Source organism: Salvelinus fontinalis, unplaced genomic scaffold (genome assembly GCF_029448725.1).
Source record: "Salvelinus fontinalis isolate EN_2023a unplaced genomic scaffold, ASM2944872v1 scaffold_0605, whole genome shotgun sequence".
Taxonomy (NCBI): Eukaryota; Metazoa; Chordata; class Actinopteri; order Salmoniformes; family Salmonidae; genus Salvelinus; species Salvelinus fontinalis.
In genome coordinates this window covers 47,940-70,170 of record NW_026600814.1, presented here as the reverse complement: position 1 = coordinate 70,170, position 22,231 = coordinate 47,940, and the positions used below count along the sequence as shown (strand labels likewise).

General features: G+C 47.0%; 30 non-coding genes across 30 annotated transcripts; all 30 read left to right on the top strand.

The window, feature by feature from the left end:
- Positions 1-2,071: 2,071 nt before the first annotated feature.
- trnaf-gaa (transfer RNA phenylalanine (anticodon GAA)) lies at positions 2,072-2,144 on the top strand. Its single transcript has one exon. It is a non-coding gene; the product is annotated as a tRNA-Phe (tRNA).
- A 463-nt stretch (positions 2,145-2,607) lies between these two features.
- On the top strand, positions 2,608-2,681 carry trnai-aau (transfer RNA isoleucine (anticodon AAU)). Its single transcript has one exon. It is a non-coding gene; the product is annotated as a tRNA-Ile (tRNA).
- An 82-nt stretch (positions 2,682-2,763) lies between these two features.
- Positions 2,764-2,836, top strand: trnaf-gaa (transfer RNA phenylalanine (anticodon GAA)). The gene has a single exon. It is a non-coding gene; the product is annotated as a tRNA-Phe (tRNA).
- Positions 2,837-3,784: 948 nt separating this feature from the next.
- On the top strand, positions 3,785-3,858 carry trnai-aau (transfer RNA isoleucine (anticodon AAU)). The gene has a single exon. It is a non-coding gene; the product is annotated as a tRNA-Ile (tRNA).
- Positions 3,859-3,940: 82 nt separating this feature from the next.
- Positions 3,941-4,013, top strand: trnaf-gaa (transfer RNA phenylalanine (anticodon GAA)). The gene has a single exon. It is a non-coding gene; the product is annotated as a tRNA-Phe (tRNA).
- Positions 4,014-4,632: 619 nt separating this feature from the next.
- trnaf-gaa (transfer RNA phenylalanine (anticodon GAA)) lies at positions 4,633-4,705 on the top strand. The gene has a single exon. It is a non-coding gene; the product is annotated as a tRNA-Phe (tRNA).
- A 463-nt stretch (positions 4,706-5,168) lies between these two features.
- trnai-aau (transfer RNA isoleucine (anticodon AAU)) lies at positions 5,169-5,242 on the top strand. Its single transcript has one exon. It is a non-coding gene; the product is annotated as a tRNA-Ile (tRNA).
- Positions 5,243-5,324: 82 nt separating this feature from the next.
- On the top strand, positions 5,325-5,397 carry trnaf-gaa (transfer RNA phenylalanine (anticodon GAA)). The gene has a single exon. It is a non-coding gene; the product is annotated as a tRNA-Phe (tRNA).
- A 959-nt stretch (positions 5,398-6,356) lies between these two features.
- On the top strand, positions 6,357-6,430 carry trnai-aau (transfer RNA isoleucine (anticodon AAU)). Its single transcript has one exon. It is a non-coding gene; the product is annotated as a tRNA-Ile (tRNA).
- Positions 6,431-6,512: 82 nt separating this feature from the next.
- trnaf-gaa (transfer RNA phenylalanine (anticodon GAA)) lies at positions 6,513-6,585 on the top strand. Its single transcript has one exon. It is a non-coding gene; the product is annotated as a tRNA-Phe (tRNA).
- A 960-nt stretch (positions 6,586-7,545) lies between these two features.
- On the top strand, positions 7,546-7,619 carry trnai-aau (transfer RNA isoleucine (anticodon AAU)). The gene has a single exon. It is a non-coding gene; the product is annotated as a tRNA-Ile (tRNA).
- Positions 7,620-7,701: 82 nt separating this feature from the next.
- Positions 7,702-7,774, top strand: trnaf-gaa (transfer RNA phenylalanine (anticodon GAA)). Its single transcript has one exon. It is a non-coding gene; the product is annotated as a tRNA-Phe (tRNA).
- Positions 7,775-8,393: 619 nt separating this feature from the next.
- On the top strand, positions 8,394-8,466 carry trnaf-gaa (transfer RNA phenylalanine (anticodon GAA)). Its single transcript has one exon. It is a non-coding gene; the product is annotated as a tRNA-Phe (tRNA).
- A 960-nt stretch (positions 8,467-9,426) lies between these two features.
- Positions 9,427-9,500, top strand: trnai-aau (transfer RNA isoleucine (anticodon AAU)). Its single transcript has one exon. It is a non-coding gene; the product is annotated as a tRNA-Ile (tRNA).
- An 82-nt stretch (positions 9,501-9,582) lies between these two features.
- trnaf-gaa (transfer RNA phenylalanine (anticodon GAA)) lies at positions 9,583-9,655 on the top strand. Its single transcript has one exon. It is a non-coding gene; the product is annotated as a tRNA-Phe (tRNA).
- Positions 9,656-10,274: 619 nt separating this feature from the next.
- trnaf-gaa (transfer RNA phenylalanine (anticodon GAA)) lies at positions 10,275-10,347 on the top strand. Its single transcript has one exon. It is a non-coding gene; the product is annotated as a tRNA-Phe (tRNA).
- A 463-nt stretch (positions 10,348-10,810) lies between these two features.
- Positions 10,811-10,884, top strand: trnai-aau (transfer RNA isoleucine (anticodon AAU)). The gene has a single exon. It is a non-coding gene; the product is annotated as a tRNA-Ile (tRNA).
- An 82-nt stretch (positions 10,885-10,966) lies between these two features.
- On the top strand, positions 10,967-11,039 carry trnaf-gaa (transfer RNA phenylalanine (anticodon GAA)). The gene has a single exon. It is a non-coding gene; the product is annotated as a tRNA-Phe (tRNA).
- A 959-nt stretch (positions 11,040-11,998) lies between these two features.
- On the top strand, positions 11,999-12,072 carry trnai-aau (transfer RNA isoleucine (anticodon AAU)). Its single transcript has one exon. It is a non-coding gene; the product is annotated as a tRNA-Ile (tRNA).
- An 82-nt stretch (positions 12,073-12,154) lies between these two features.
- trnaf-gaa (transfer RNA phenylalanine (anticodon GAA)) lies at positions 12,155-12,227 on the top strand. Its single transcript has one exon. It is a non-coding gene; the product is annotated as a tRNA-Phe (tRNA).
- Positions 12,228-12,690: 463 nt separating this feature from the next.
- On the top strand, positions 12,691-12,764 carry trnai-aau (transfer RNA isoleucine (anticodon AAU)). The gene has a single exon. It is a non-coding gene; the product is annotated as a tRNA-Ile (tRNA).
- Positions 12,765-12,846: 82 nt separating this feature from the next.
- trnaf-gaa (transfer RNA phenylalanine (anticodon GAA)) lies at positions 12,847-12,919 on the top strand. Its single transcript has one exon. It is a non-coding gene; the product is annotated as a tRNA-Phe (tRNA).
- Positions 12,920-13,382: 463 nt separating this feature from the next.
- trnai-aau (transfer RNA isoleucine (anticodon AAU)) lies at positions 13,383-13,456 on the top strand. Its single transcript has one exon. It is a non-coding gene; the product is annotated as a tRNA-Ile (tRNA).
- Positions 13,457-13,538: 82 nt separating this feature from the next.
- Positions 13,539-13,611, top strand: trnaf-gaa (transfer RNA phenylalanine (anticodon GAA)). The gene has a single exon. It is a non-coding gene; the product is annotated as a tRNA-Phe (tRNA).
- A 2,689-nt stretch (positions 13,612-16,300) lies between these two features.
- On the top strand, positions 16,301-16,373 carry trnaf-gaa (transfer RNA phenylalanine (anticodon GAA)). The gene has a single exon. It is a non-coding gene; the product is annotated as a tRNA-Phe (tRNA).
- A 463-nt stretch (positions 16,374-16,836) lies between these two features.
- Positions 16,837-16,910, top strand: trnai-aau (transfer RNA isoleucine (anticodon AAU)). Its single transcript has one exon. It is a non-coding gene; the product is annotated as a tRNA-Ile (tRNA).
- Positions 16,911-16,992: 82 nt separating this feature from the next.
- On the top strand, positions 16,993-17,065 carry trnaf-gaa (transfer RNA phenylalanine (anticodon GAA)). The gene has a single exon. It is a non-coding gene; the product is annotated as a tRNA-Phe (tRNA).
- Positions 17,066-18,013: 948 nt separating this feature from the next.
- trnai-aau (transfer RNA isoleucine (anticodon AAU)) lies at positions 18,014-18,087 on the top strand. Its single transcript has one exon. It is a non-coding gene; the product is annotated as a tRNA-Ile (tRNA).
- An 82-nt stretch (positions 18,088-18,169) lies between these two features.
- On the top strand, positions 18,170-18,242 carry trnaf-gaa (transfer RNA phenylalanine (anticodon GAA)). The gene has a single exon. It is a non-coding gene; the product is annotated as a tRNA-Phe (tRNA).
- A 2,294-nt stretch (positions 18,243-20,536) lies between these two features.
- trnai-gau (transfer RNA isoleucine (anticodon GAU)) lies at positions 20,537-20,609 on the top strand. Its single transcript has one exon. It is a non-coding gene; the product is annotated as a tRNA-Ile (tRNA).
- The last annotated feature ends 1,622 nt before the right edge of the window (positions 20,610-22,231 follow it).

The following is a 22,231-nucleotide window of genomic DNA, read 5'->3' as shown; positions in this document are numbered from 1 at the left end:
CAGCCACTTTACAATAGTGCATCTAGATCTTTTAAGGGGGGGGGGGGGGGGCAGAAGGATTGCTTTATCCTAGGTATTCCTTGAAGAGGTGGGGTTTCAGGTGTCTCCGGAAGGTGGTGATTGACTCCGCTGTCCTGGCGTCGTGAGGGAGTTTGTTCCACCATTGGGGTGCCAGAGCAGCGAACAGTTTTGACTGGGCTGAGCGGGAACTGTACTTCCTCAGTGGTAGGGAGGCGAGCGGGCCAGAGGTGGATGAACGCAGTGCCCTTGTTTGGGTGTAGGGCCTGATCAGAGCCTGAAGGTACTGAGGTGCCGTTCCCCTCACAGCTCCGTAGGCAAGCACCATGGTCTTGTAGCGGATGCGAGCTTCAACTGGAAGCCAGTGGAGAGAGCGGAGGAGCGGGGTGACGTGAGAGAACTTGGGAAGGTTGAACACCAGACGGGCTGCGGCGTTCTGGATGAGTTGTAGGGGTTTAATGGCACAGGCAGGGAGCCCAGCCAACAGCGAGTTGCAGTAATCCAGACGGGAGATGACAAGTGCCTGGATTAGGACCTGCGCCGCTTCCTGTGTGAGGCAGGGTCGTACTCTGCGGATGTTGTAGAGCATGAACCTACAGGAACGGGCCACCGCCTTGATGTTGGTGGAGAACGACAGGGTGTTGTCCAGGATCACGCCAAGGTTCTTAGCGCTCTGGGAGGAGGACACAATGGAGTTGTCAACCGTGATGGCGAGATCATGGAACGGACAGTCCTTCCCCGGGAGGAAGAGCAGCTCCGTCTTGCCGAGGTTCAGCTTGAGGTGGTGATCCGTCATCCACACTGATATGTCTGCCAGACATGCAGAGATGCGATTCGCCACCTGGTCATCAGAAGGGGGAAAGGAGAAGATTAATTGTGTGTCGTCTGCATAGCAATGATAGGAGAGACCATGTGAGGTTATGACAGAGCCAAGTGACTTGGTGTATAGCGAGAATAGGAGAGGGCCTAGAACAGAGCCCTGGGGGACACCAGTGGTGAGAGCGCGTGGTGAGGAGACAGATTCTCGCCACGCCACCTGGTAGGAGCGACCTGTCAGGTAGGACGCAATCCAAGCGTGGGCCGCGCTGGAGATGCCCAACTCGGAGAGGGTGGAGAGGAGGATCTGATGGTTCACAGTATCGAAGGCAGCCGATAGGTCTAGAAGGATGAGAGCAGAGGAGAGAGAGTTAGCTTTAGCAGTGCGGAGCGCCTCCGTGATACAGAGAAGAGCAGTCTCAGTTGAGTGACTAGTCTTGAAACCTGACTGATTTGGATCAAGAAGGTCATTCTGAGAGAGATAGCAGGAGAGCTGGCCAAGGACGGCACGTTCAAGAGTTTTGGAGAGAAAAGAAAGAAGGGATACTGGTCTGTAGTTGTTGACATCGGAGGGATCGAGTGTAGGTTTTTTCAGAAGGGGTGCAACTCTCGCTCTCTTGAAGACGGAAGGGACGTAGCCAGCGGTCAAGGATGAGTTGATGAGCGAGGTGAGGTAAGGTAGAAGGTCTCCGGAAATGGTCTGGAGAAGAGAGGAGGGGATAGGGTCAAGCGGGCAGGTTGTTGGGCGGCCGGCCGTCACAAGACGCGAAATTTCATCTGGAGAGAGAGGGGAGAAAGAGGTCAAAGCACAGGGTTGGGCAGTGTGAGCAGAACCAGCGGTGTCGTTTGACTTAGCAAACGAGGATCGGATGTCGTCGACCTTCTTTTCAAAATGGTTGACGAAGTCGTCTGCAGAGAGGGAGGAGGGGGGGGGAGGGGGAGGAGGATTCAGGAGGGAGGAGAAGGTGGCAAAGAGCTTCCTAGGGTTAGAGGCAGATGCTTGGAATTTAGAGTGGTAGAAAGTGGCTTTAGCAGCAGAGACAGAAGAGGAAAATGTAGAGAGGAGGGAGTGAAAGGATGCCAGGTCCGCAGGGAGGCCAGTTTTCCTCCATTTCCGCTCGGCTGCCCGGAGCCCTGTTCTCCCCGTACTGGCCATGAGGTACATTTTGAGTGTCAAAATCAGGAGTCACTTGCATGTGTATGGTCAAGTGTGCCACATAATTAATATTAGTGACGTGCCGAAATAGCTCAGTTGGGAGAGCGTTAGACTGAAGATCTAAAGGTCCCTGGTTTGATCCCGGGTTTCGGCATTAGTTGTCGTTCTATCTTTATCCTCTGCTTTGCCTACAAGGAAACTTCGCACAGCTTTTTTCGTGGGCATCAATTGTGTGTGCCTACAGCTCCTCTGAAAGTTAGTCGTGTCATTCTTTTACATCCGACATTGTGACATCAGTGTTACATGAAAGTTGCTTTTCATTGTTACATGACAGTTGGTTGTTGTTAGACAAAGCTGCATGAAGTGTGAACTGGAACGTTCTTGGATCCACAACAAAATTTGTTATTTTGGAGAATGTGGGCATCGATCCCACTACCTCTCGCATGCTAAGCAAGCACTCTACCATTTGAGCTAATTCCCCATCCTTGTTAATTTGCCACAAGCAGCAACCAAGAGGGTCTAGTCTTGTCAGTCTATACTGTTGGTGTACTTGTTAGTTCTTGCGCCAGCACTGGCCGAGGCTCTGTGCATCCTAAAAATGTCGCTTCGTAGCAAGCGGCCGGTTAGCTCAGTTGGTTAGAGCGTGGTGCTAATAACGCCAAGGTCGTGGGTTCGATCCCCGTACTGGCCATGAGGTACATTTTGAGTGTCAAAATCAGGAGTCACTTGCATGTGTATGGTCAAGTGTGCCACATAATTAATATTAGTGACTTGCCGAAATAGCTCAGTTGGGAGAGCGTTAGACTGAAGATCTAAAGGTCCCTGGTTCGATCCCGGGTTTCGGCATTAGTTTTCGTTCAATCTTTATCCTCTGCTTTGCCTACAAGGAAACTTCGCACAGCTTTTTTTGTGGGCATCAATTGTGTGTGCCTACAGCTCCTCGGAAAGTTAGTCGTGTCATTCTTTTACATCCGACATTGTGACATCAGTGTTACATGAAAGTTGCTTTTCATTGTTACATGACAGTTGGTTGTTGTTAGACAAAGCTGCATGAAGTGTGAACTGGAACGTTCTTGGATCCACAACAAAATTTGTTATTTTGGAGAATGTGGGCATCAATCCCACTACCTATCGCATGCTAAGCAAGCACTCTACCATTTGAGCTAATTCCCCATCCTTGTTAATTTGCCACAAGCAGCAACCAAGAGGGTCTAGTCTTGTCAGGCTATACTGTTGGTGTACTTGTTAGTTCTTGCGCCAGCACTGGCCGAGGCTCTGTGCATCCTAAAAATGTCGCTTCGTAGCAAGCGGCCGGTTAGCTCAGTTGGTTAGAGCGTGGTGCTAATAACACCAGTTCTATCTCTATCCTCTGCTTTGGCTTCAAGGAAACTTCCCACAGCTTTGTTTGTGGTCATCAATTGTGTGTGCCTACTGCTCCTCTGAAAGTTAGTGAGGTCATTCTTTTTCATCCGACATTGTGACATCAGTGTTACATGAAAGTTGCTTGTCGTTGTTACATGACAGTAGGTTGTTGTTAGACAAAGCTGCATGAAGTGTGAACTGGAAGGTTCTTGGATCCACAACATAATGTGTTATTTTTGAGAATGTGAGCAATGATCCCACTACCTCTCGCATGCTAAGCAAGCACTCTACCATTTGAGCTAATTCCCCATCCTTGTTGATTTGCCACAAGGAGCAACCAAGAGGGTCTAGTCTTGTCAGGGTACTTGTTAGTTCTTGCGCCAGCACTGGCCGAGGCTCTGTGCATCCTAAAAATGGTGGTTTGTAGCAAGCGGCCGGTTAGCTCAGTTGGTTAGAGCGTGGTGCTAATAACGCCAAGGTCGTGGGATCGATCCCCGTACTGGCCATGAGGTACATTTTGAGTGTCAAAATCAGGAGTCACTTGCATGTGTATGGTCAAGTGTGCCACATAATTAATATTAGTGACGTGCTGAAATAGCTCAGTTGGGAGAGCGTTAGACTGAAGATCTAAAGGTCCCTGGTTCGATCCCGGGTTTCGGCATTAGTTGTCGTTCTATCTTTATCCTCTGCTTTGCCTACAAGGAAACTTCGCACAGCTTTTTTTGTGGGCATCAATTGTGTGTGCCTACAGCTCCTCGGAAAGTTAGTCGTGTCATTCTTTTACATCTGACATTGTGACATCAGTGTTACATGAAAGTTGCTTTTCATTGTTACATGACAGTTGGTTGTTGTTAGACAAAGCTGCATGAAGTGTGAACTGGAACGTTCTTGGATCCACAACAAAATGTGTTATTTTGGAGAATGTGGGCATCGATCCCACTACCTCTCGCATGCTAAGCAAGCACTCTACCATTTGAGCTAATTCCCCATCCTTGTTAATTTGCCACAAGCAGCAACCAAGAGGGTCTAGTCTTGTCAGTCTATACTGTTGGTGTACTTGTTAGTTCTTGCGCCAGCACTGGCCGAGGCTCTGTGCATCCTAAAAATGTCGCTTCGTAGCAAGCGGCCGGTTAGCTCAGTTGGTTAGAGCGTGGTGCTAATAACTCCAAAGTCGTGGGTTCGATCCCCCTACTGGCCATGAGGTACATTTTGAGTGTCAAAATCAGGAGTCACTTGCATGTGTATGGTCAAGTGTGCCACATAATTAATATTAGTGACATGCTGAAATAGCTCAGTTGGGAGAGCGTTAGACTGAAGATCTAAAGGTCCCTGGTTCGATCCCGGGTTTCGGCATTAGTTGTCGTTCTATCTTTATCCTCTGCTTTGCCTACAAGGAAACTTCGCACAGCTTTTTTCGTGGGCATCAATTGTGTGTGCCTACAGCTCCTCGGAAAGTTAGTCGTGTCATTCTTTTACATCCGACATTGTGACATCAGTGTTACATGAAAGTTGCTTTTCATTGTTACATGACAGTTGGTTGTTGTTAGACAAAGCTGCATGAAGTGTGAACTGGAACGTTCTTGGATCCACAACAAAATGTGTTATTTTGGAGAATGTGGGCATCGATCCCACTACCTCTCGCATGCTAAGCAAGCACTCTACCATTTGAGCTAATTCCCCATCCTTGTTAATTTGCCACAAGCAGCAACCAAGAGGGTCTAGTCTTGTCAGGCTATACTGTTGGTGTACTTGTTAGTTCTTGCGCCAGCACTGGCCGAGGCTCTGTGCATCCTAAAAAAGTCGCTTCGTAGCAAGCGGCCGGTTAGCTCAGTTGGTTAGAGCGTGGTGCTAATATCGCCAAGGTCGTGGGTTCGATCCCCGTACTGGCCATGAGGTATATTTTGAGTGTCAAAATCAGGAGTCACTTGCATGTGTATGGTCAAGTGTGCCACATAATTAATATTAGTGACTTGCCGAAATAGCTCAGTTGGGAGAGCGTTAGACTGAAGATCTAAAGGTCCCTGGTTCGATACCGGGTTTCGGCATTAGTTGTCGTTCAATCTTTATCCTCTGCTTTGCCTACAAGGAAACTTCGCACAGCTTTTTTGTGGGCATCAATTGTGTGTGCCTACAGCTCCTCGGAAAATTAGTCGTGTCATTCTTTTACATCCGACATTGTGACATCAGTGTTACATGAAAGTTGCTTTTCATTGTTACATGACAGTTGGTTGTTGTTAGACAAAGCTGCATGAAGTGTGAACTGGAACGTTCTTGGATCCACAACAAAATGTGTTATTTTGGAGAATGTGGGCATCGATCCCACTACCTCTCGCATGCTAAGCAAGCACTCTACCATTTGAGCTAATTCCCCATCCTTGTTAATTTGCCACAAGCAGCAACCAAGAGGGTCTAGTCTTGTCAGGCTATACTGTTGGTGTACTTGTTAGTTCTTGCGCCAGCACTGGCCGAGGCTCTGTGCATCCTAAAAATGTCGCTTCGTAGCAAGCGGCCGGTTAGCTCAGTTGGTTAGAGCGTGGTGCTAATAACACCAGTTCTATCTTTATCCTCTGCTTTGGCTTCAAGGAAACTTCCCACAGCTTTGTTTGTGGTCATCAATTGTGTGTGCCTACTGCTCCTCTGAAAGTTAGTGAGGTCATTCTTTTTCATCCGACATTGTGACATCAGTGTTACATGAAAGTTGCTTGTCGTTGTTACATGACAGTAGGTTGTTGTTAGACAAAGCTGCATGAAGTGTGAACTGGAACGTTCTTGGATCCACAACAAAATGTGTTATTTTGGAGAATGTGGGCATCGATCCCACTACCTCTCGCATGCTAAGCAAGCACGCTACCATTTGAGCTAATTCCCCATCCTTGTTAATTTGCCACAAGCAGCAACCAAGAGGGTCTAGTCTTGTCAGGCTATACTGTTGGTGTACTTGTTAGTTCTTGCGCCAGCACTGGCCGAGGCTCTGTGCATCCTAAAAATGTCGCTTGTAGCAAGCGGCCGGTTAGCTCAGTTGGTTAGAGCGTGGTGCTAATAACTCCAAGGTCGTGGGTTCGATCCCCGTACTGGCCATGAGGTACATTTTGAGTGTCAAAATCAGGAGTCACTTGCATGTGTATGGTCAAGTGTGCCACATAATTAATATTAGTGACGTGCCGAAATAGCTCAGTTGGGAGAGCGTTAGACTGAAGATCTAAAGGTCCCTGGTTTGATCCCGGGTTTCGGCATTAGTTGTCGTTCGATCTTTATCCTCTGCTTTGCCTACAAGGAAACTTCGCACAGCTTTTTTTGTGGGCATCAATTGTGTGTGCCTACAGCTCCTCGGAAAGTTAGTCGTGTCATTCTTTTACATCCGACATTGTGACATCAGTGTTACATGAAAGTTGCTTTTCATTGTTACATGACAGTTGGTTGTTGTTAGACAAAGCTGCATGAAGTGTGAACTGGAACGTTCTTGGATCCACAACAAAATGTGTTATTTTGGAGAATGTGGGCATCGATCCCACTACCTCTCGCATGCTAAGCAAGCACTCTACCATTTGAGCTAATTCCCCATCCTTGTTAATTTGCCACAAGCAGCAACCAAGAGGGTCTAGTCTTGTCAGGCTATACTGTTGGTGTACTTGTTAGTTCTTGCGCCAGCACTGGCCGAGGCTCTGTGCATCCTAAAAATGTCGCTTCGTAGCAAGCGGCCGGTTAGCTCAGTTGGTTAGAGCGTGGTGCTAATAACACCAGTTCTATCTTTATCCTCTGCTTTGGCTTCAAGGAAACTTCCCACAGCTTTGTTTGTGGTCATCAATTGTGTGTGCCTACTGCTCCTCTGAAAGTTAGTGAGGTCATTCTTTTTCATCCGACATTGTGACATCAGTGTTACATGAAAGTTGCTTGTCGTTGTTACATGACAGTAGGTTGTTGTTAGACAAAGCTGCATGAAGTGTGAACTGGAACGTTCTTGGATCCACAACAAAATGTGTTATTTTGGAGAATGTGGGCATCGATCCCACTACCTCTCGCAAGCTAAGCAAGCACGCTACCATTTGAGCTAATTCCCCATCCTTGTTAATTTGCCACAAGCAGCAACCAAGAGGGTCTAGTCTTGTCAGGCTATACTGTTGGTGTACTTGTTAGTTCTTGCGCCAGCACTGGCCGAGGCTCTGTGCATCCTAAAAATGTCGCTTGTAGCAAGCGGCCGGTTAGCTCAGTTGGTTAGAGCGTGGTGCTAATAACTCCAAGGTCGTGGGTTCGATCCCCGTACTGGCCATGAGGTACATTTTGAGTGTCAAAATCAGGAGTCACTTGCATGTGTATGGTCAAGTGTGCCACATAATTAATATTAGTGACGTGCCGAAATAGCTCAGTTGGGAGAGCGTTAGACTGAAGATCTAAAGGTCCCTGGTTTGATCCCGGGTTTCGGCATTAGTTGTCGTTCTATCTTTATCCTCTGCTTTGCCTACAAGGAAACTTCGCACAGCTTTTTTCGTGGGCATCAATTGTGTGTGCCTACAGCTCCTCTGAAAGTTAGTCGTGTCATTCTTTTACATCCGACATTGTGACATCAGTGTTACATGAAAGTTGCTTTTCATTGTTACATGACAGTTGGTTGTTGTTAGACAAAGCTGCATGAAGTGTGAACTGGAACGTTCTTGGATCCACAACAAAATTTGTTATTTTGGAGAATGTGGGCATCGATCCCACTACCTCTCGCATGCTAAGCAAGCACTCTACCATTTGAGCTAAATCCCCATCCTTGTAAATTTGCCACAAGCAGCAACCAAGAGGGTCTAGTCTTGTCAGTCTATACTGTTGGTGTACTTGTTAGTTCTTGCGCCAGCACTGGCCGAGGCTCTGTGCATCCTAAAAATGTCGCTTCGTAGCAAGCGGACGGTTAGCTCAGTTGGTTAGAGCGTGGTGCTAATAACTCCAAGGTCGTGGGTTCGATCCCCGTACTGGCCATGAGGTACATTTTGAGTGTCAAAATCAGGAGTCACTTGCATGTGTATGGTCAAGTGTGCCACATAATTAATATTAGTGACTTGCCGAAATAGCTCAGTTGGGAGAGCGTTAGACTGAAGATCTAAAGGTCCCTAGTTCGATCCCGGGTTTCGGCATTAGTTGTCGTTCAATCTTTATCCTCTGCTTTGCCTACAAGGAAACTTCGCACAGCTTTTTTTGTGGGCATCAATTGTGTGTGCCTACAGCTCCTCGGAAAGTTAGTCGTGTCATTCTTTTACATCCGACATTGTGACATCAGTGTTACATGAAAGTTGCTTTTCATTGTTACATGACAGTTGGTTGTTGTTAGACAAAGCTGCATGAAGTGTGAACTGGAACGTTCTTGGATCCACAACAAAATGTGTTATTTTGGAGAATGTGGGCATCGATCCCACTACCTCTCGCATGCTAAGCAAGCACTCTACCATTTGAGCTAATTCCCCATCCTTGTTAATTTGCCACAAGCAGCAACCAAGAGGGTCTAGTCTTGTCAGGCTATACTGTTGGTGTACTTGTTAGTTCTTGCGCCAGCACTGGCCGAGGCTCTGTGCATCCTAAAAATGTCGCTTCGTAGCAAGCGGCCGGTTAGCTCAGTTGGTTAGAGCGTGGTGCTAATAACACCAGTTCTATCTTTATCCTCTGCTTTGGCTTCAAGGAAACTTCCCACAGCTTTGTTTGTGGTCATCAATTGTGTGTGCCTACTGCTCCTCTGAAAGTTAGTGAGGTCATTCTTTTTCATCCGACATTGTGACATCAGTGTTACATGAAAGTTGCTTGTCGTTGTTACATGACAGTAGGTTGTTGTTAGACAAAGCTGCATGAAGTGTGAACTGGAACGTTCTTGGATCCACAACAAAATGTGTTATTTTGGAGAATGTGGGCATCGATCCCACTACCTCTCGCATGCTAAGCAAGCACGCTACCATTTGAGCTAATTCCCCATCCTTGTTAATTTGCCACAAGCAGCAACCAAGAGGGTCTAGTCTTGTCAGGCTATACTGTTGGTGTACTTGTTAGTTCTTGCGCCAGCACTGGCCGAGGCTCTGTGCATCCTAAAAATGTCGCTTGTAGCAAGCGGCCGGTTAGCTCAGTTGGTTAGAGCGTGGTGCTAATAACTCCAAGGTCGTGGGTTCGATCCCCGTACTGGCCATGAGGTACATTTTGAGTGTCAAAATCAGGAGTCACTTGCATGTGTATGGTCAAGTGTGCCACATAATTAATATTAGTGACGTGCCGAAATAGCTCAGTTGGGAGAGCGTTAGACTGAAGATCTAAAGGTCCCTGGTTTGATCCCGGGTTTCGGCATTAGTTGTCGTTCTATCTTTATCCTCTGCTTTGCCTACAAGGAAACTTCGCACAGCTTTTTTCGTGGGCATCAATTGTGTGTGCCTACAGCTCCTCTGAAAGTTAGTCGTGTCATTCTTTTACATCCGACATTGTGACATCAGTGTTACATGAAAGTTGCTTTTCATTGTTACATGACAGTTGGTTGTTGTTAGACAAAGCTGCATGAAGTGTGAACTGGAACGTTCTTGGATCCACAACAAAATTTGTTATTTTGGAGAATGTGGGCATCGATCCCACTACCTCTCGCATGCTAAGCAAGCACTCTACCATTTGAGCTAATTCCCCATCCTTGTTAATTTGCCACAAGCAGCAACCAAGAGGGTCTAGTCTTGTCAGTCTATACTGTTGGTGTACTTGTTAGTTCTTGCGCCAGCACTGGCCGAGGCTCTGTGCATCCTAAAAATGTCGCTTTGTAGCAAGCGGCCGGTTAGCTCAGTTGGTTAGAGCGTGGTGCTAATAACTCCAAGGTCGTGGGTTCGATCCCCCTACTGGCCATGAGGTACATTTTGAGTGTCAAAATCAGGAGTCACTTGCATGTGTATGGTCAAGTGTGCCACATAATTAATATTAGTGACATGCTGAAATAGCTCAGTTGGGAGAGCGTTAGACTGAAGATCTAAAGGTCCCTGGTTCGATCCCGGGTTTCGGCATTAGTTGTCGTTCTATCTTTATCCTCTGCTTTGCCTACAAGGAAACTTCGCACAGCTTTTTTCGTGGGCATCAATTGTGTGTGCCTACAGCTCCTCGGAAAGTTAGTCGTGTCATTCTTTTACATCCGACATTGTGACATCAGTGTTACATGAAAGTTGCTTTTCATTGTTACATGACAGTTGGTTGTTGTTAGACAAAGCTGCATGAAGTGTGAACTGGAACGTTCTTGGATCCACAACAAAATGTGTTATTTTGGAGAATGTGGGCATCGATCCCACTACCTCTCGCATGCTAAGCAAGCACTCTACCATTTGAGCTAATTCCCCATCCTTGTTAATTTGCCACAAGCAGCAACCAAGAGGGTCTAGTCTTGTCAGGCTATACTGTTGGTGTACTTGTTAGTTCTTGCGCCAGCACTGGCCGAGGCTCTGTGCATCCTAAAAATGTCGCTTCGTAGCAAGCGGCCGGTTAGCTCAGTTGGTTAGAGCGTGGTGCTAATAACGCCAAGGTCGTGGGTTCGATCCCCGTACTGGCCATGAGGTACATTTTGAGTGTCAAAATCAGGAGTCACTTGCATGTGTATGGTCAAGTGTGCCACATAATTAATATTAGTGACTTGCCGAAATAGCTCAGTTGGGAGAGCGTTAGACTGAAGATCTAAAGGTCCCTGGTTCGATACCGGGTTTCGGCATTAGTTGTCGTTCAATCTTTATCCTCTGCTTTGCCTACAAGGAAACTTCGCACAGCTTTTTTGTGGGCATCAATTGTGTGTGCCTACAGCTCCTCGGAAAATTAGTCGTGTCATTCTTTTACATCCGACATTGTGACATCAGTGTTACATGAAAGTTGCTTTTCATTGTTACATGACAGTTGGTTGTTGTTAGACAAAGCTGCATGAAGTGTGAACTGGAACGTTCTTGGATCCACAACAAAATGTGTTATTTTGGAGAATGTGGGCATCGATCCCACTACCTCTCGCATGCTAAGCAAGCACTCTACCATTTGAGCTAATTCCCCATCCTTGTTAATTTGCCACAAGCAGCAACCAAGAGGGTCTAGTCTTGTCAGGCTATACTGTTGGTGTACTTGTTAGTTCTTGCGCCAGCACTGGCCGAGGCTCTGTGCATCCTAAAAATGTCGCTTCGTAGCAAGCGGCCGGTTAGCTCAGTTGGTTAGAGCGTGGTGCTAATAACACCAGTTCTATCTTTATCCTCTGCTTTGGCTTCAAGGAAACTTCCCACAGCTTTGTTTGTGGTCATCAATTGTGTGTGCCTACTGCTCCTCTGAAAGTTAGTGAGGTCATTCTTTTTCATCCGACATTGTGACATCAGTGTTACATGAAAGTTGCTTGTCGTTGTTACATGACAGTAGGTTGTTGTTAGACAAAGCTGCATGAAGTGTGAACTGGAACGTTCTTGGATCCACAACAAAATGTGTTATTTTGGAGAATGTGGGCATCGATCCCACTACCTCTCGCATGCTAAGCAAGCACGCTACCATTTGAGCTAATTCCCCATCCTTGTTAATTTGCCACAAGCAGCAACCAAGAGGGTCTAGTCTTGTCAGGCTATACTGTTGGAGTACTTGTTAGTTCTTGCGCCAGCACTGGCCGAGGCTCTGTGCATCCTAAAAATGTCGCTTGTAGCAAGCGGCCGGTTAGCTCAGTTGGTTAGAGCGTGGTGCTAATAACTCCAAGGTCGTGGGTTCGATCCCCGTACTGGCCATGAGGTACATTTTGAGTGTCAAAATCAGGAGTCACTTGCATGTGTATGGTCAAGTGTGCCACATAATTAATATTAGTGACGTGCCGAAATAGCTCAGTTGGGAGAGCGTTAGACTGAAGATCTAAAGGTCCCTGGTTTGATCCCGGGTTTCGGCATTAGTTGTCGTTCTATCTTTATCCTCTGCTTTGCCTACAAGGAAACTTCGCACAGCTTTTTTCGTGGGCATCAATTGTGTGTGCCTACAGCTCCTCTGAAAGTTAGTCGTGTCATTCTTTTACATCCGACATTGTGACATCAGTGTTACATGAAAGTTGCTTTTCATTGTTACATGACAGTTGGTTGTTGTTAGACAAAGCTGCATGAAGTGTGAACTGGAACGTTCTTGGATCCACAACAAAATTTGTTATTTTGGAGAATGTGGGCATCGATCCCACTACCTCTCGCATGCTAAGCAAGCACTCTACCATTTGAGCTAATTCCCCATCCTTGTTAATTTGCCACAAGCAGCAACCAAGAGGGTCTAGTCTTGTCAGTCTATACTGTTGGTGTACTTGTTAGTTCTTGCGCCAGCACTGGCCGAGGCTCTGTGCATCCTAAAAATGTCGCTTCGTAGCAAGCGGCCGGTTAGCTCAGTTGGTTAGAGCGTGGTGCTAATAACTCCAAGGTCGTGGGTTCGATCCCCGTACTGGCCATGAGGTACATTTTGAGTGTCAAAATCAGGAGTCACTTGCATGTGTATGGTCAAGTGTGCCACATAATTAATATTAGTGACATGCTGAAATAGCTCAGTTGGGAGAGCGTTAGACTGAAGATCTAAAGGTCCCTGGTTCGATCCCGGGTTTCGGCATTAGTTGTCGTTCTATCTTTATCCTCTGCTTTGCCTACAAGGAAACTTCGCACAGCTTTTTTCGTGGGCATCAATTGTGTGTGCCTACAGCTCCTCGGAAAGTTAGTCGTGTCATTCTTTTACATCCGACATTGTGACATCAGTGTTACATGAAAGTTGCTTTTCATTGTTACATGACAGTTGGTTGTTGTTAGACAAAGCTGCATGAAGTGTGAACTGGAACGTTCTTGGATCCACAACAAAATGTGTTATTTTGGAGAATGTGGGCATCGATCCCACTACCTCTCGCATGCTAAGCAAGCACTCTACCATTTGAGCTAATTCCCCATCCTTGTTAATTTGCCACAAGCAGCAACCAAGAGGGTCTAGTCTTGTCAGGCTATACTGTTGGTGTACTTGTTAGTTCTTGCGCCAGCACTGGCCGAGGCTCTGTGCATCCTAAAAATATCGCTTCGTAGCAAGCGGCCGGTTAGCTCAGTTGGTTCGAGCGTGGTGCTAATAACGCCAAGGTCGTGGGTTCGATCCCCGTACTGGCCATGAGGTACATTTTGAGTGTCAAAATCAGGAGTCACTTGCATGTGTATGGTCAAGTGTGCCACATAATTAAATTTAGTGACTTGCCGAAATAGCTCAGTTGGGAGAGCGTTAGACTGAAGATCTAAAGGTCCCTGGTTCGATCCCGGGTTTCGGCATTAGTTGTCGTTCAATCTTTATCCTCTGCTTTGCCTACAAGGAAACTTCGCACAGCTTTTTTTGTGGGCATCAATTGTGTGTGCCTACAGCTCCTCGGAAAGTTAGTCGTGTCATTCTTTTACATCCGACATTGTGACATCAGTGTTACATGAAAGTTGCTTTTCATTGTTACATGACAGTTGGTTGTTGTTAGACAAAGCTGCATGAAGTGTGAACTGGAACGTTCTTGGATCCACAACAAAATGTGTTATTTTGGAGAATGTGGGCATCGATCCCACTACCTCTCGCATGCTAAGCAAGCACTCTACCATTTGAGCTAATTCCCCATCCTTGTTAATTTGCCACAAGCAGCAACCAAGAGGGTCTAGTCTTGTCAGGCTATACTGTTGGTGTACTTGTTAGTTCTTGCGCCAGCACTGGCCGAGGCTCTGTGCATCCTAAAAATGTCGCTTGTAGCAAGCGGCCGGTTAGCTCAGTTGGTTAGACCGTGGTGCTAATAACTCCAAGGTCGTGGGTTCGATCCATTTACATTACATTTACATTTAAGTCATTTAGCAGACGCTCTTATCCAGAGCGACTTACAAATTGGTGCATTCACCTTATGACATCCAGTGGAACAGCCACTTTACAATAGTGCATCTAGATCTTTTAAGGGGGGGGGGGGGGGGCAGAAGGATTGCTTTATCCTAGGTATTCCTTGAAGAGGTGGGGTTTCAGGTGTCTCCGGAAGGTGGTGATTGACTCCGCTGTCCTGGCGTCGTGAGGGAGTTTGTTCCACCATTGGGGTGCCAGAGCAGCGAACAGTTTTGACTGGGCTGAGCGGGAACTGTACTTCCTCAGTGGTAGGGAGGCGAGCGGGCCAGAGGTGGATGAACGCAGTGCCCTTGTTTGGGTGTAGGGCCTGATCAGAGCCTGAAGGTACTGAGGTGCCGTTCCCCTCACAGCTCCGTAGGCAAGCACCATGGTCTTGTAGCGGATGCGAGCTTCAACTGGAAGCCAGTGGAGAGAGCGGAGGAGCGGGGTGACGTGAGAGAACTTGGGAAGGTTGAACACCAGACGGGCTGCGGCGTTCTGGATGAGTTGTAGGGGTTTAATGGCACAGGCAGGGAGCCCAGCCAACAGCGAGTTGCAGTAATCCAGACGGGAGATGACAAGTGCCTGGATTAGGACCTGCGCCGCTTCCTGTGTGAGGCAGGGTCGTACTCTGCGGATGTTGTAGAGCATGAACCTACAGGAACGGGCCACCGCCTTGATGTTGGTGGAGAACGACAGGGTGTTGTCCAGGATCACGCCAAGGTTCTTAGCGCTCTGGGAGGAGGACACAATGGAGTTGTCAACCGTGATGGCGAGATCATGGAACGGACAGTCCTTCCCCGGGAGGAAGAGCAGCTCCGTCTTGCCGAGGTTCAGCTTGAGGTGGTGATCCGTCATCCACACTGATATGTCTGCCAGACATGCAGAGATGCGATTCGCCACCTGGTCATCAGAAGGGGGAAAGGAGAAGATTAATTGTGTGTCGTCTGCATAGCAATGATAGGAGAGACCATGTGAGGTTATGACAGAGCCAAGTGACTTGGTGTATAGCGAGAATAGGAGAGGGCCTAGAACAGAGCCCTGGGGGACACCAGTGGTGAGAGCGCGTGGTGAGGAGACAGATTCTCGCCACGCCACCTGGTAGGAGCGACCTGTCAGGTAGGACGCAATCCAAGCGTGGGCCGCGCTGGAGATGCCCAACTCGGAGAGGGTGGAGAGGAGGATCTGATGGTTCACAGTATCGAAGGCAGCCGATAGGTCTAGAAGGATGAGAGCAGAGGAGAGAGAGTTAGCTTTAGCAGTGCGGAGCGCCTCCGTGATACAGAGAAGAGCAGTCTCAGTTGAGTGACTAGTCTTGAAACCTGACTGATTTGGATCAAGAAGGTCATTCTGAGAGAGATAGCAGGAGAGCTGGCCAAGGACGGCACGTTCAAGAGTTTTGGAGAGAAAAGAAAGAAGGGATACTGGTCTGTAGTTGTTGACATCGGAGGGATCGAGTGTAGGTTTTTTCAGAAGGGGTGCAACTCTCGCTCTCTTGAAGACGGAAGGGACGTAGCCAGCGGTCAAGGATGAGTTGATGAGCGAGGTGAGGTAAGGTAGAAGGTCTCCGGAAATGGTCTGGAGAAGAGAGGAGGGGATAGGGTCAAGCGGGCAGGTTGTTGGGCGGCCGGCCGTCACAAGACGCGAAATTTCATCTGGAGAGAGAGGGGAGAAAGAGGTCAAAGCACAGGGTTGGGCAGTGTGAGCAGAACCAGCGGTGTCGTTTGACTTAGCAAACGAGGATCGGATGTCGTCGACCTTCTTTTCAAAATGGTTGACGAAGTCGTCTGCAGAGAGGGAGGAGGGGGGGGGAGGGGGAGGAGGATTCAGGAGGGAGGAGAAGGTGGCAAAGAGCTTCCTAGGGTTAGAGGCAGATGCTTGGAATTTAGAGTGGTAGAAAGTGGCTTTAGCAGCAGAGACAGAAGAGGAAAATGTAGAGAGGAGGGAGTGAAAGGATGCCAGGTCCGCAGGGAGGCGAGTTTTCCTCCATTTCCGCTCGGCTGCCCGGAGCCCTGTTCTCCCCGTACTGGCCATGAGGTACATTTTGAGTGTCAAAATCAGGAGTCACTTGCATGTGTATGGTCAAGTGTGCCACATAATTAATATTAGTGACGTGCCGAAATAGCTCAGTTGGGAGAGCGTTAGACTGAAGATCTAAAGGTCCCTGGTTTGATCCCGGGTTTCGGCATTAGTTGTCGTTCTATCTTTATCCTCTGCTTTGCCTACAAGGAAACTTCGCACAGCTTTTTTCGTGGGCATCAATTGTGTGTGCCTACAGCTCCTCTGAAAGTTAGTCGTGTCATTCTTTTACATCCGACATTGTGACATCAGTGTTACATGAAAGTTGCTTTTCATTGTTACATGACAGTTGGTTGTTGTTAGACAAAGCTGCATGAAGTGTGAACTGGAACGTTCTTGGATCCACAACAAAATTTGTTATTTTGGAGAATGTGGGCATCGATCCCACTACCTCTCGCATGCTAAGCAAGCACTCTACCATTTGAGCTAATTCCCCATCCTTGTTAATTTGCCACAAGCAGCAACCAAGAGGGTCTAGTCTTGTCAGTCTATACTGTTGGTGTACTTGTTAGTTCTTGCGCCAGCACTGGCCGAGGCTCTGTGCATCCTAAAAATGTCGCTTCGTAGCAAGCGGCCGGTTAGCTCAGTTGGTTAGAGCGTGGTGCTAATAACGCCAAGGTCGTGGGTTCGATCCCCGTACTGGCCATGAGGTACATTTTGAGTGTCAAAATCAGGAGTCACTTGCATGTGTATGGTCAAGTGTGCCACATAATTAATATTAGTGACTTGCCGAAATAGCTCAGTTGGGAGAGCGTTAGACTGAAGATCTAAAGGTCCCTGGTTCGATCCCGGGTTTCGGCATTAGTTTTCGTTCAATCTTTATCCTCTGCTTTGCCTACAAGGAAACTTCGCACAGCTTTTTTTGTGGGCATCAATTGTGTGTGCCTACAGCTCCTCGGAAAGTTAGTCGTGTCATTCTTTTACATCCGACATTGTGACATCAGTGTTACATGAAAGTTGCTTTTCATTGTTACATGACAGTTGGTTGTTGTTAGACAAAGCTGCATGAAGTGTGAACTGGAACGTTCTTGGATCCACAACAAAATTTGTTATTTTGGAGAATGTGGGCATCAATCCCACTACCTATCGCATGCTAAGCAAGCACTCTACCATTTGAGCTAATTCCCCATCCTTGTTAATTTGCCACAAGCAGCAACCAAGAGGGTCTAGTCTTGTCAGGCTATACTGTTGGTGTACTTGTTAGTTCTTGCGCCAGCACTGGCCGAGGCTCTGTGCATCCTAAAAATGTCGCTTCGTAGCAAGCGGCCGGTTAGCTCAGTTGGTTAGAGCGTGGTGCTAATAACACCAGTTCTATCTCTATCCTCTGCTTTGGCTTCAAGGAAACTTCCCACAGCTTTGTTTGTGGTCATCAATTGTGTGTGCCTACTGCTCCTCTGAAAGTTAGTGAGGTCATTCTTTTTCATCCGACATTGTGACATCAGTGTTACATGAAAGTTGCTTGTCGTTGTTACATGACAGTAGGTTGTTGTTAGACAAAGCTGCATGAAGTGTGAACTGGAAGGTTCTTGGATCCACAACATAATGTGTTATTTTTGAGAATGTGAGCAATGATCCCACTACCTCTCGCATGCTAAGCAAGCACTCTACCATTTGAGCTAATTCCCCATCCTTGTTGATTTGCCACAAGGAGCAACCAAGAGGGTCTAGTCTTGTCAGGGTACTTGTTAGTTCTTGCGCCAGCACTGGCCGAGGCTCTGTGCATCCTAAAAATGGTGGTTTGTAGCAAGCGGCCGGTTAGCTCAGTTGGTTAGAGCGTGGTGCTAATAACGCCAAGGTCGTGGGTTCGATCCCCGTACTGGCCATGAGGTACATTTTGAGTGTCAAAATCAGGAGTCACTTGCATGTGTATGGTCAAGTGTGCCACATAATTAATATTAGTGACGTGCTGAAATAGCTCAGTTGGGAGAGCGTTAGACTGAAGATCTAAAGGTCCCTGGTTCGATCCCGGGTTTCGGCATTAGTTGTCGTTCAATCTTTATCCTCTGCTTTGCCTACAAGGAAACTTCGCACAGCTTTTTTTGTGGGCATCAATTGTGTGTGCCTACAGCTCCTCGGAAAGTTAGTCGTGTCATTCTTTTACATCTGACATTGTGACATCAGTGTTACATGAAAGTTGCTTTTCATTGTTACATGACAGTTGGTTGTTGTTAGACAAAGCTGCATGAAGTGTGAACTGGAACGTTCTTGGATCCACAACAAAATGTGTTATTTTGGAGAATGTGGGCATCGATCCCACTACCTCTCGCATGCTAAGCAAGCACTCTACCATTTGAGCTAATTCCCCATCCTTGTTAATTTGCCACAAGCAGCAACCAAGAGGGTCTAGTCTTGTCAGGCTATACTGTTGGTGTACTTGTTAGTTCTTGCGCCAGCACTGGCCGAGGCTCTGTGCATCCTAAAAATGTCGCTTCGTAGCAAGCGGCCGGTTAGCTCAGTTGGTTAGAGCGTGGTGCTAATAACGCCAGTTCTATCTTTATCCTCTGCTTTGGCTTCAAGGAAACTTCCCACAGCTTTGTTTGTGGTCATCAATTGTGTGTGCCTACTGCTCCTCTGAAAGTTAGTGAGGTCATTCTTTTTCATCCGACATTGTGACATCAGTGTTACATGAAAGTTGCTTGTCGTTGTTACATGACAGTAGGTTGTTGTTAGACAAAGCTGCATGAAGTGTGAACTGGAAGGTTCTTGGATCCACAACATAATGTGTTATTTTTGAGAATGTGAGCAATGATCCCACTACCTCTCGCATGCTAAGCAAGCACTCTACCATTTGAGCTAATTCCCCATCCTTGTTGATTTGCCACAAGGAGCAACCAAGAGGGTCTAGTCTTGTCAGGGTACTTGTTAGTTCTTGCGCCAGCACTGGCCGAGGCTCTGTGCATCCTAAAAATGGCGGTTTGTAGCAAGCGGCCGGTTAGCTCAGTTGGTTAGAGCGTGGAGCTAATAACGCCAAGTTGGTGGGTTCGATCCCCGTACTGGCCATGAGGTACATTTTGAGTGTCAAAATCAGGAGTCACTTGCATGTGTATGGTCAAGTGTGCCACATAATTAATTTTAGTGACGTGCTGAAATAGCTCAGTTGGGAGAGCTTTAGACTGAAGATCCAAAGGTCCCTGGTTCGATCCCGGGTTTCAGCATTAGTTGTCGTTCTATCTTTATCCTCTGCTTTGCCTACAAGGAAACTTCGCACAGCTTTTTTTGTGGGCATCAATTGTGTGTGCCTACAGCTCCTCGGAAAGTTAGTCGTGTCATTCTTTTACGTCCGACATTGTGACATCAGTGTTACATGAAAGTTGCTTTTCATTGTTACATGACAGTTGGTTGTTGTTAGACAAAGCTGCATGAAGTGTGAACTGGAACGTTCTTGGATCCACAACAAAATGTGTTATTTTGGAGAATGTGGGCATCGATCCCACTACCTCTCGCATGCTAAGCAAGCACTCTACCATTTGAGCTAATTCCCCATCCTTGTTAATTTGCCACAAGCAGCAACCAAGAGGGTCTAGTCTTGTCAGGCTATACTGTTGGTGTACTTGTTAGTTCTTGCGCCAGCACTGGCCGAGGCTCTGTGCATCCTAAAAATGTCGCTTCGTAGCAAGCGGCCGGTTAGCTCAGTTGGTTAGAGCGTGGTGCTAATAACGCCAGTTCTATCTTTATCCTCTGCTTTGGCTTCAAGGAAACTTCCCACAGCTTTGTTTGTGGTCATCAATTGTGTGTGCCTACTGCTCCTCTGAAAGTTAGTGAGGTCATTCTTTTTCATCCGACATTGTGACATCAGTGTTACATGAAAGTTGCTTGTCGTTGTTATATGACAGTAGGTTGTTGTTAGACAAAGCTGCATGAAGTGTGAACTGGAACGTTCTTGGATCCACAACATAATGTGTTATTTTTGAGAATGTGAGCAATGATCCCACTACCTCTCGCATGCTAAGCAAGCACTCTACCATTTGAGCTAATTCCCCATCCTTGTTGATTTGCCACAAGGAGCAACCAAGAGGGTCTAGTCTTGTCAGGCTATACTGTTGGTGTACTTGTTAGTTCTTGCGCCAGCACTGGCCGAGGCTCTGTGCATCCTAAAAATGGCGGTTTGTAGCAAGCGGCCGGTTAGCTCAGTTGCTTAGAGCGTGGTGCTAATAACGCCAAGGTCGTGGGATCGATCCCCGTACTGGCCATGAGGTACATTTTGAGTGTCAAAATCAGGAGTCACTTGCATGTGTATGGTCAAGTGTGCCACATAATTAATATTAGTGACGTGCTGAAATAGCTCAGTTGGGAGAGCGTTAGACTGATGATCTAAAGGTCCCTGGTTCGATCCCGGGTTTCGGCATTAGTTCTCGTTCTATCTTTATCCTCTGCTTTGCCTACAAGGAAACTTCGCACAGCTTTTTTTGTGGGCATCAATTGTGTGTGCCTACAGCTCCTCGGAAAGTTAGTCGTGTCATTCTTTTACGTCCGACATTGTGACATCAGTGTTACATGAAAGTTGCTTTTCATTGTTACATGACAGTTGGTTGTTGTTAGACAAAGCTGCATGAAGTGTGAACTGGAACGTTCTTGGATCCACAACAAAATGTGTTATTTTGGAGAATGTGGGCATCGATCCCACTACCTCTCGCATGCTAAGCAAGCACTCTACCATTTGAGCTAATTCCCCATCCTTGTTAATTTGCCACAAGCAGCAACCAAAAGGGTCTAGTCTTGTCAGGCTATACTGTTGGTGTACTTGTTAGTTCTTGCGCCAGCACTGGCCGAGGCTCTGTGCATCCTAAAAATGTCGCTTCGTAGCAAGCGGCCGGTTAGCTCAGTTGGTTAGAGCGTGGTGCTAATAACGCCAGTTCTATCTTTATCCTCTGCTTTGGCTTCAAGGAAACTTCCCACAGCTTTGTTTGTGGTCATCAATTGTGTGTGCCTACTGCTCCTCTGAAAGTTAGTGAGGTCATTCTTTTTCATCCGACATTGTGACATCAGTGTTACATGAAAGTTGCTTGTCGTTGTTATATGACAGTAGGTTGTTGTTAGACAAAGCTGCATGAAGTGTGAACTGGAACGTTCTTGGATCCACAACATAATGTGTTATTTTTGAGAATGTGAGCAATGATCCCACTACCTCTCGCATGCTAAGCAAGCACTCTACCATTTGAGCTAATTCCCCATCCTTGTTGATTTGCCACAAGGAGCAACCAAGAGGGTCTAGTCTTGTCAGGCTATACTGTTGGTGTACTTGTTAGTTCTTGCGCCAGCACTGGCCGAGGCTCTGTGCATCCTAAAAATGGCGGTTTGTAGCAAGCGGCCGGTTAGCTCAGTTGCTTGGAGCATGGTGCTAATAACGCCAAGGTCGTGGGATCGATCCCCGTACTGGCCATGAGGTACATTTTGAGTGTCAAAATCAGGAGTCACTTGCATGTGTATGGTCAAGTGTGCCACATAATTAATATTAGTGATGTGCTGAAATAGCTCAGTTGGGAGAGCGTTAGACTGAAGATCCAAAGGTCCCTGGTTCGATCCCGGGTTTCGGCATTAGTTCTCGTTCTATCTTTATCCTCTGCTTTGCCTACAAGGAAACTTCGCACAGCTTTTTTTGTGGGCATCAATTGTGTGTGCCTACAGCTCCTCGGAAAGTTAGTCGTGTCATTCTTTTACATCTGACATTGTGACATCAGTGTTACATGAAAGTTGCTTTTCATTGTTACATGACAGTTGGTTGTTGTTAGACAAAGCTGCATGAAGTGTGAACTGGAACGTTCTTGGATCCACAACAAAATGTGTTATTTTTGAGAATGTTGGCAATGATCCCACTACCTCTCGCATGCTAAGCAAGCACTCTACCATTTGAGCTAATTCCCCATCCTTGTTGATTTGCCACAAGGAGCAACCAAGAGGGTCTAGTCTTGTCAGGCTATACTGTTGGTGTACTTGTTAGTTCTTGCGCCAGCACTGGCCGAGGCTCTG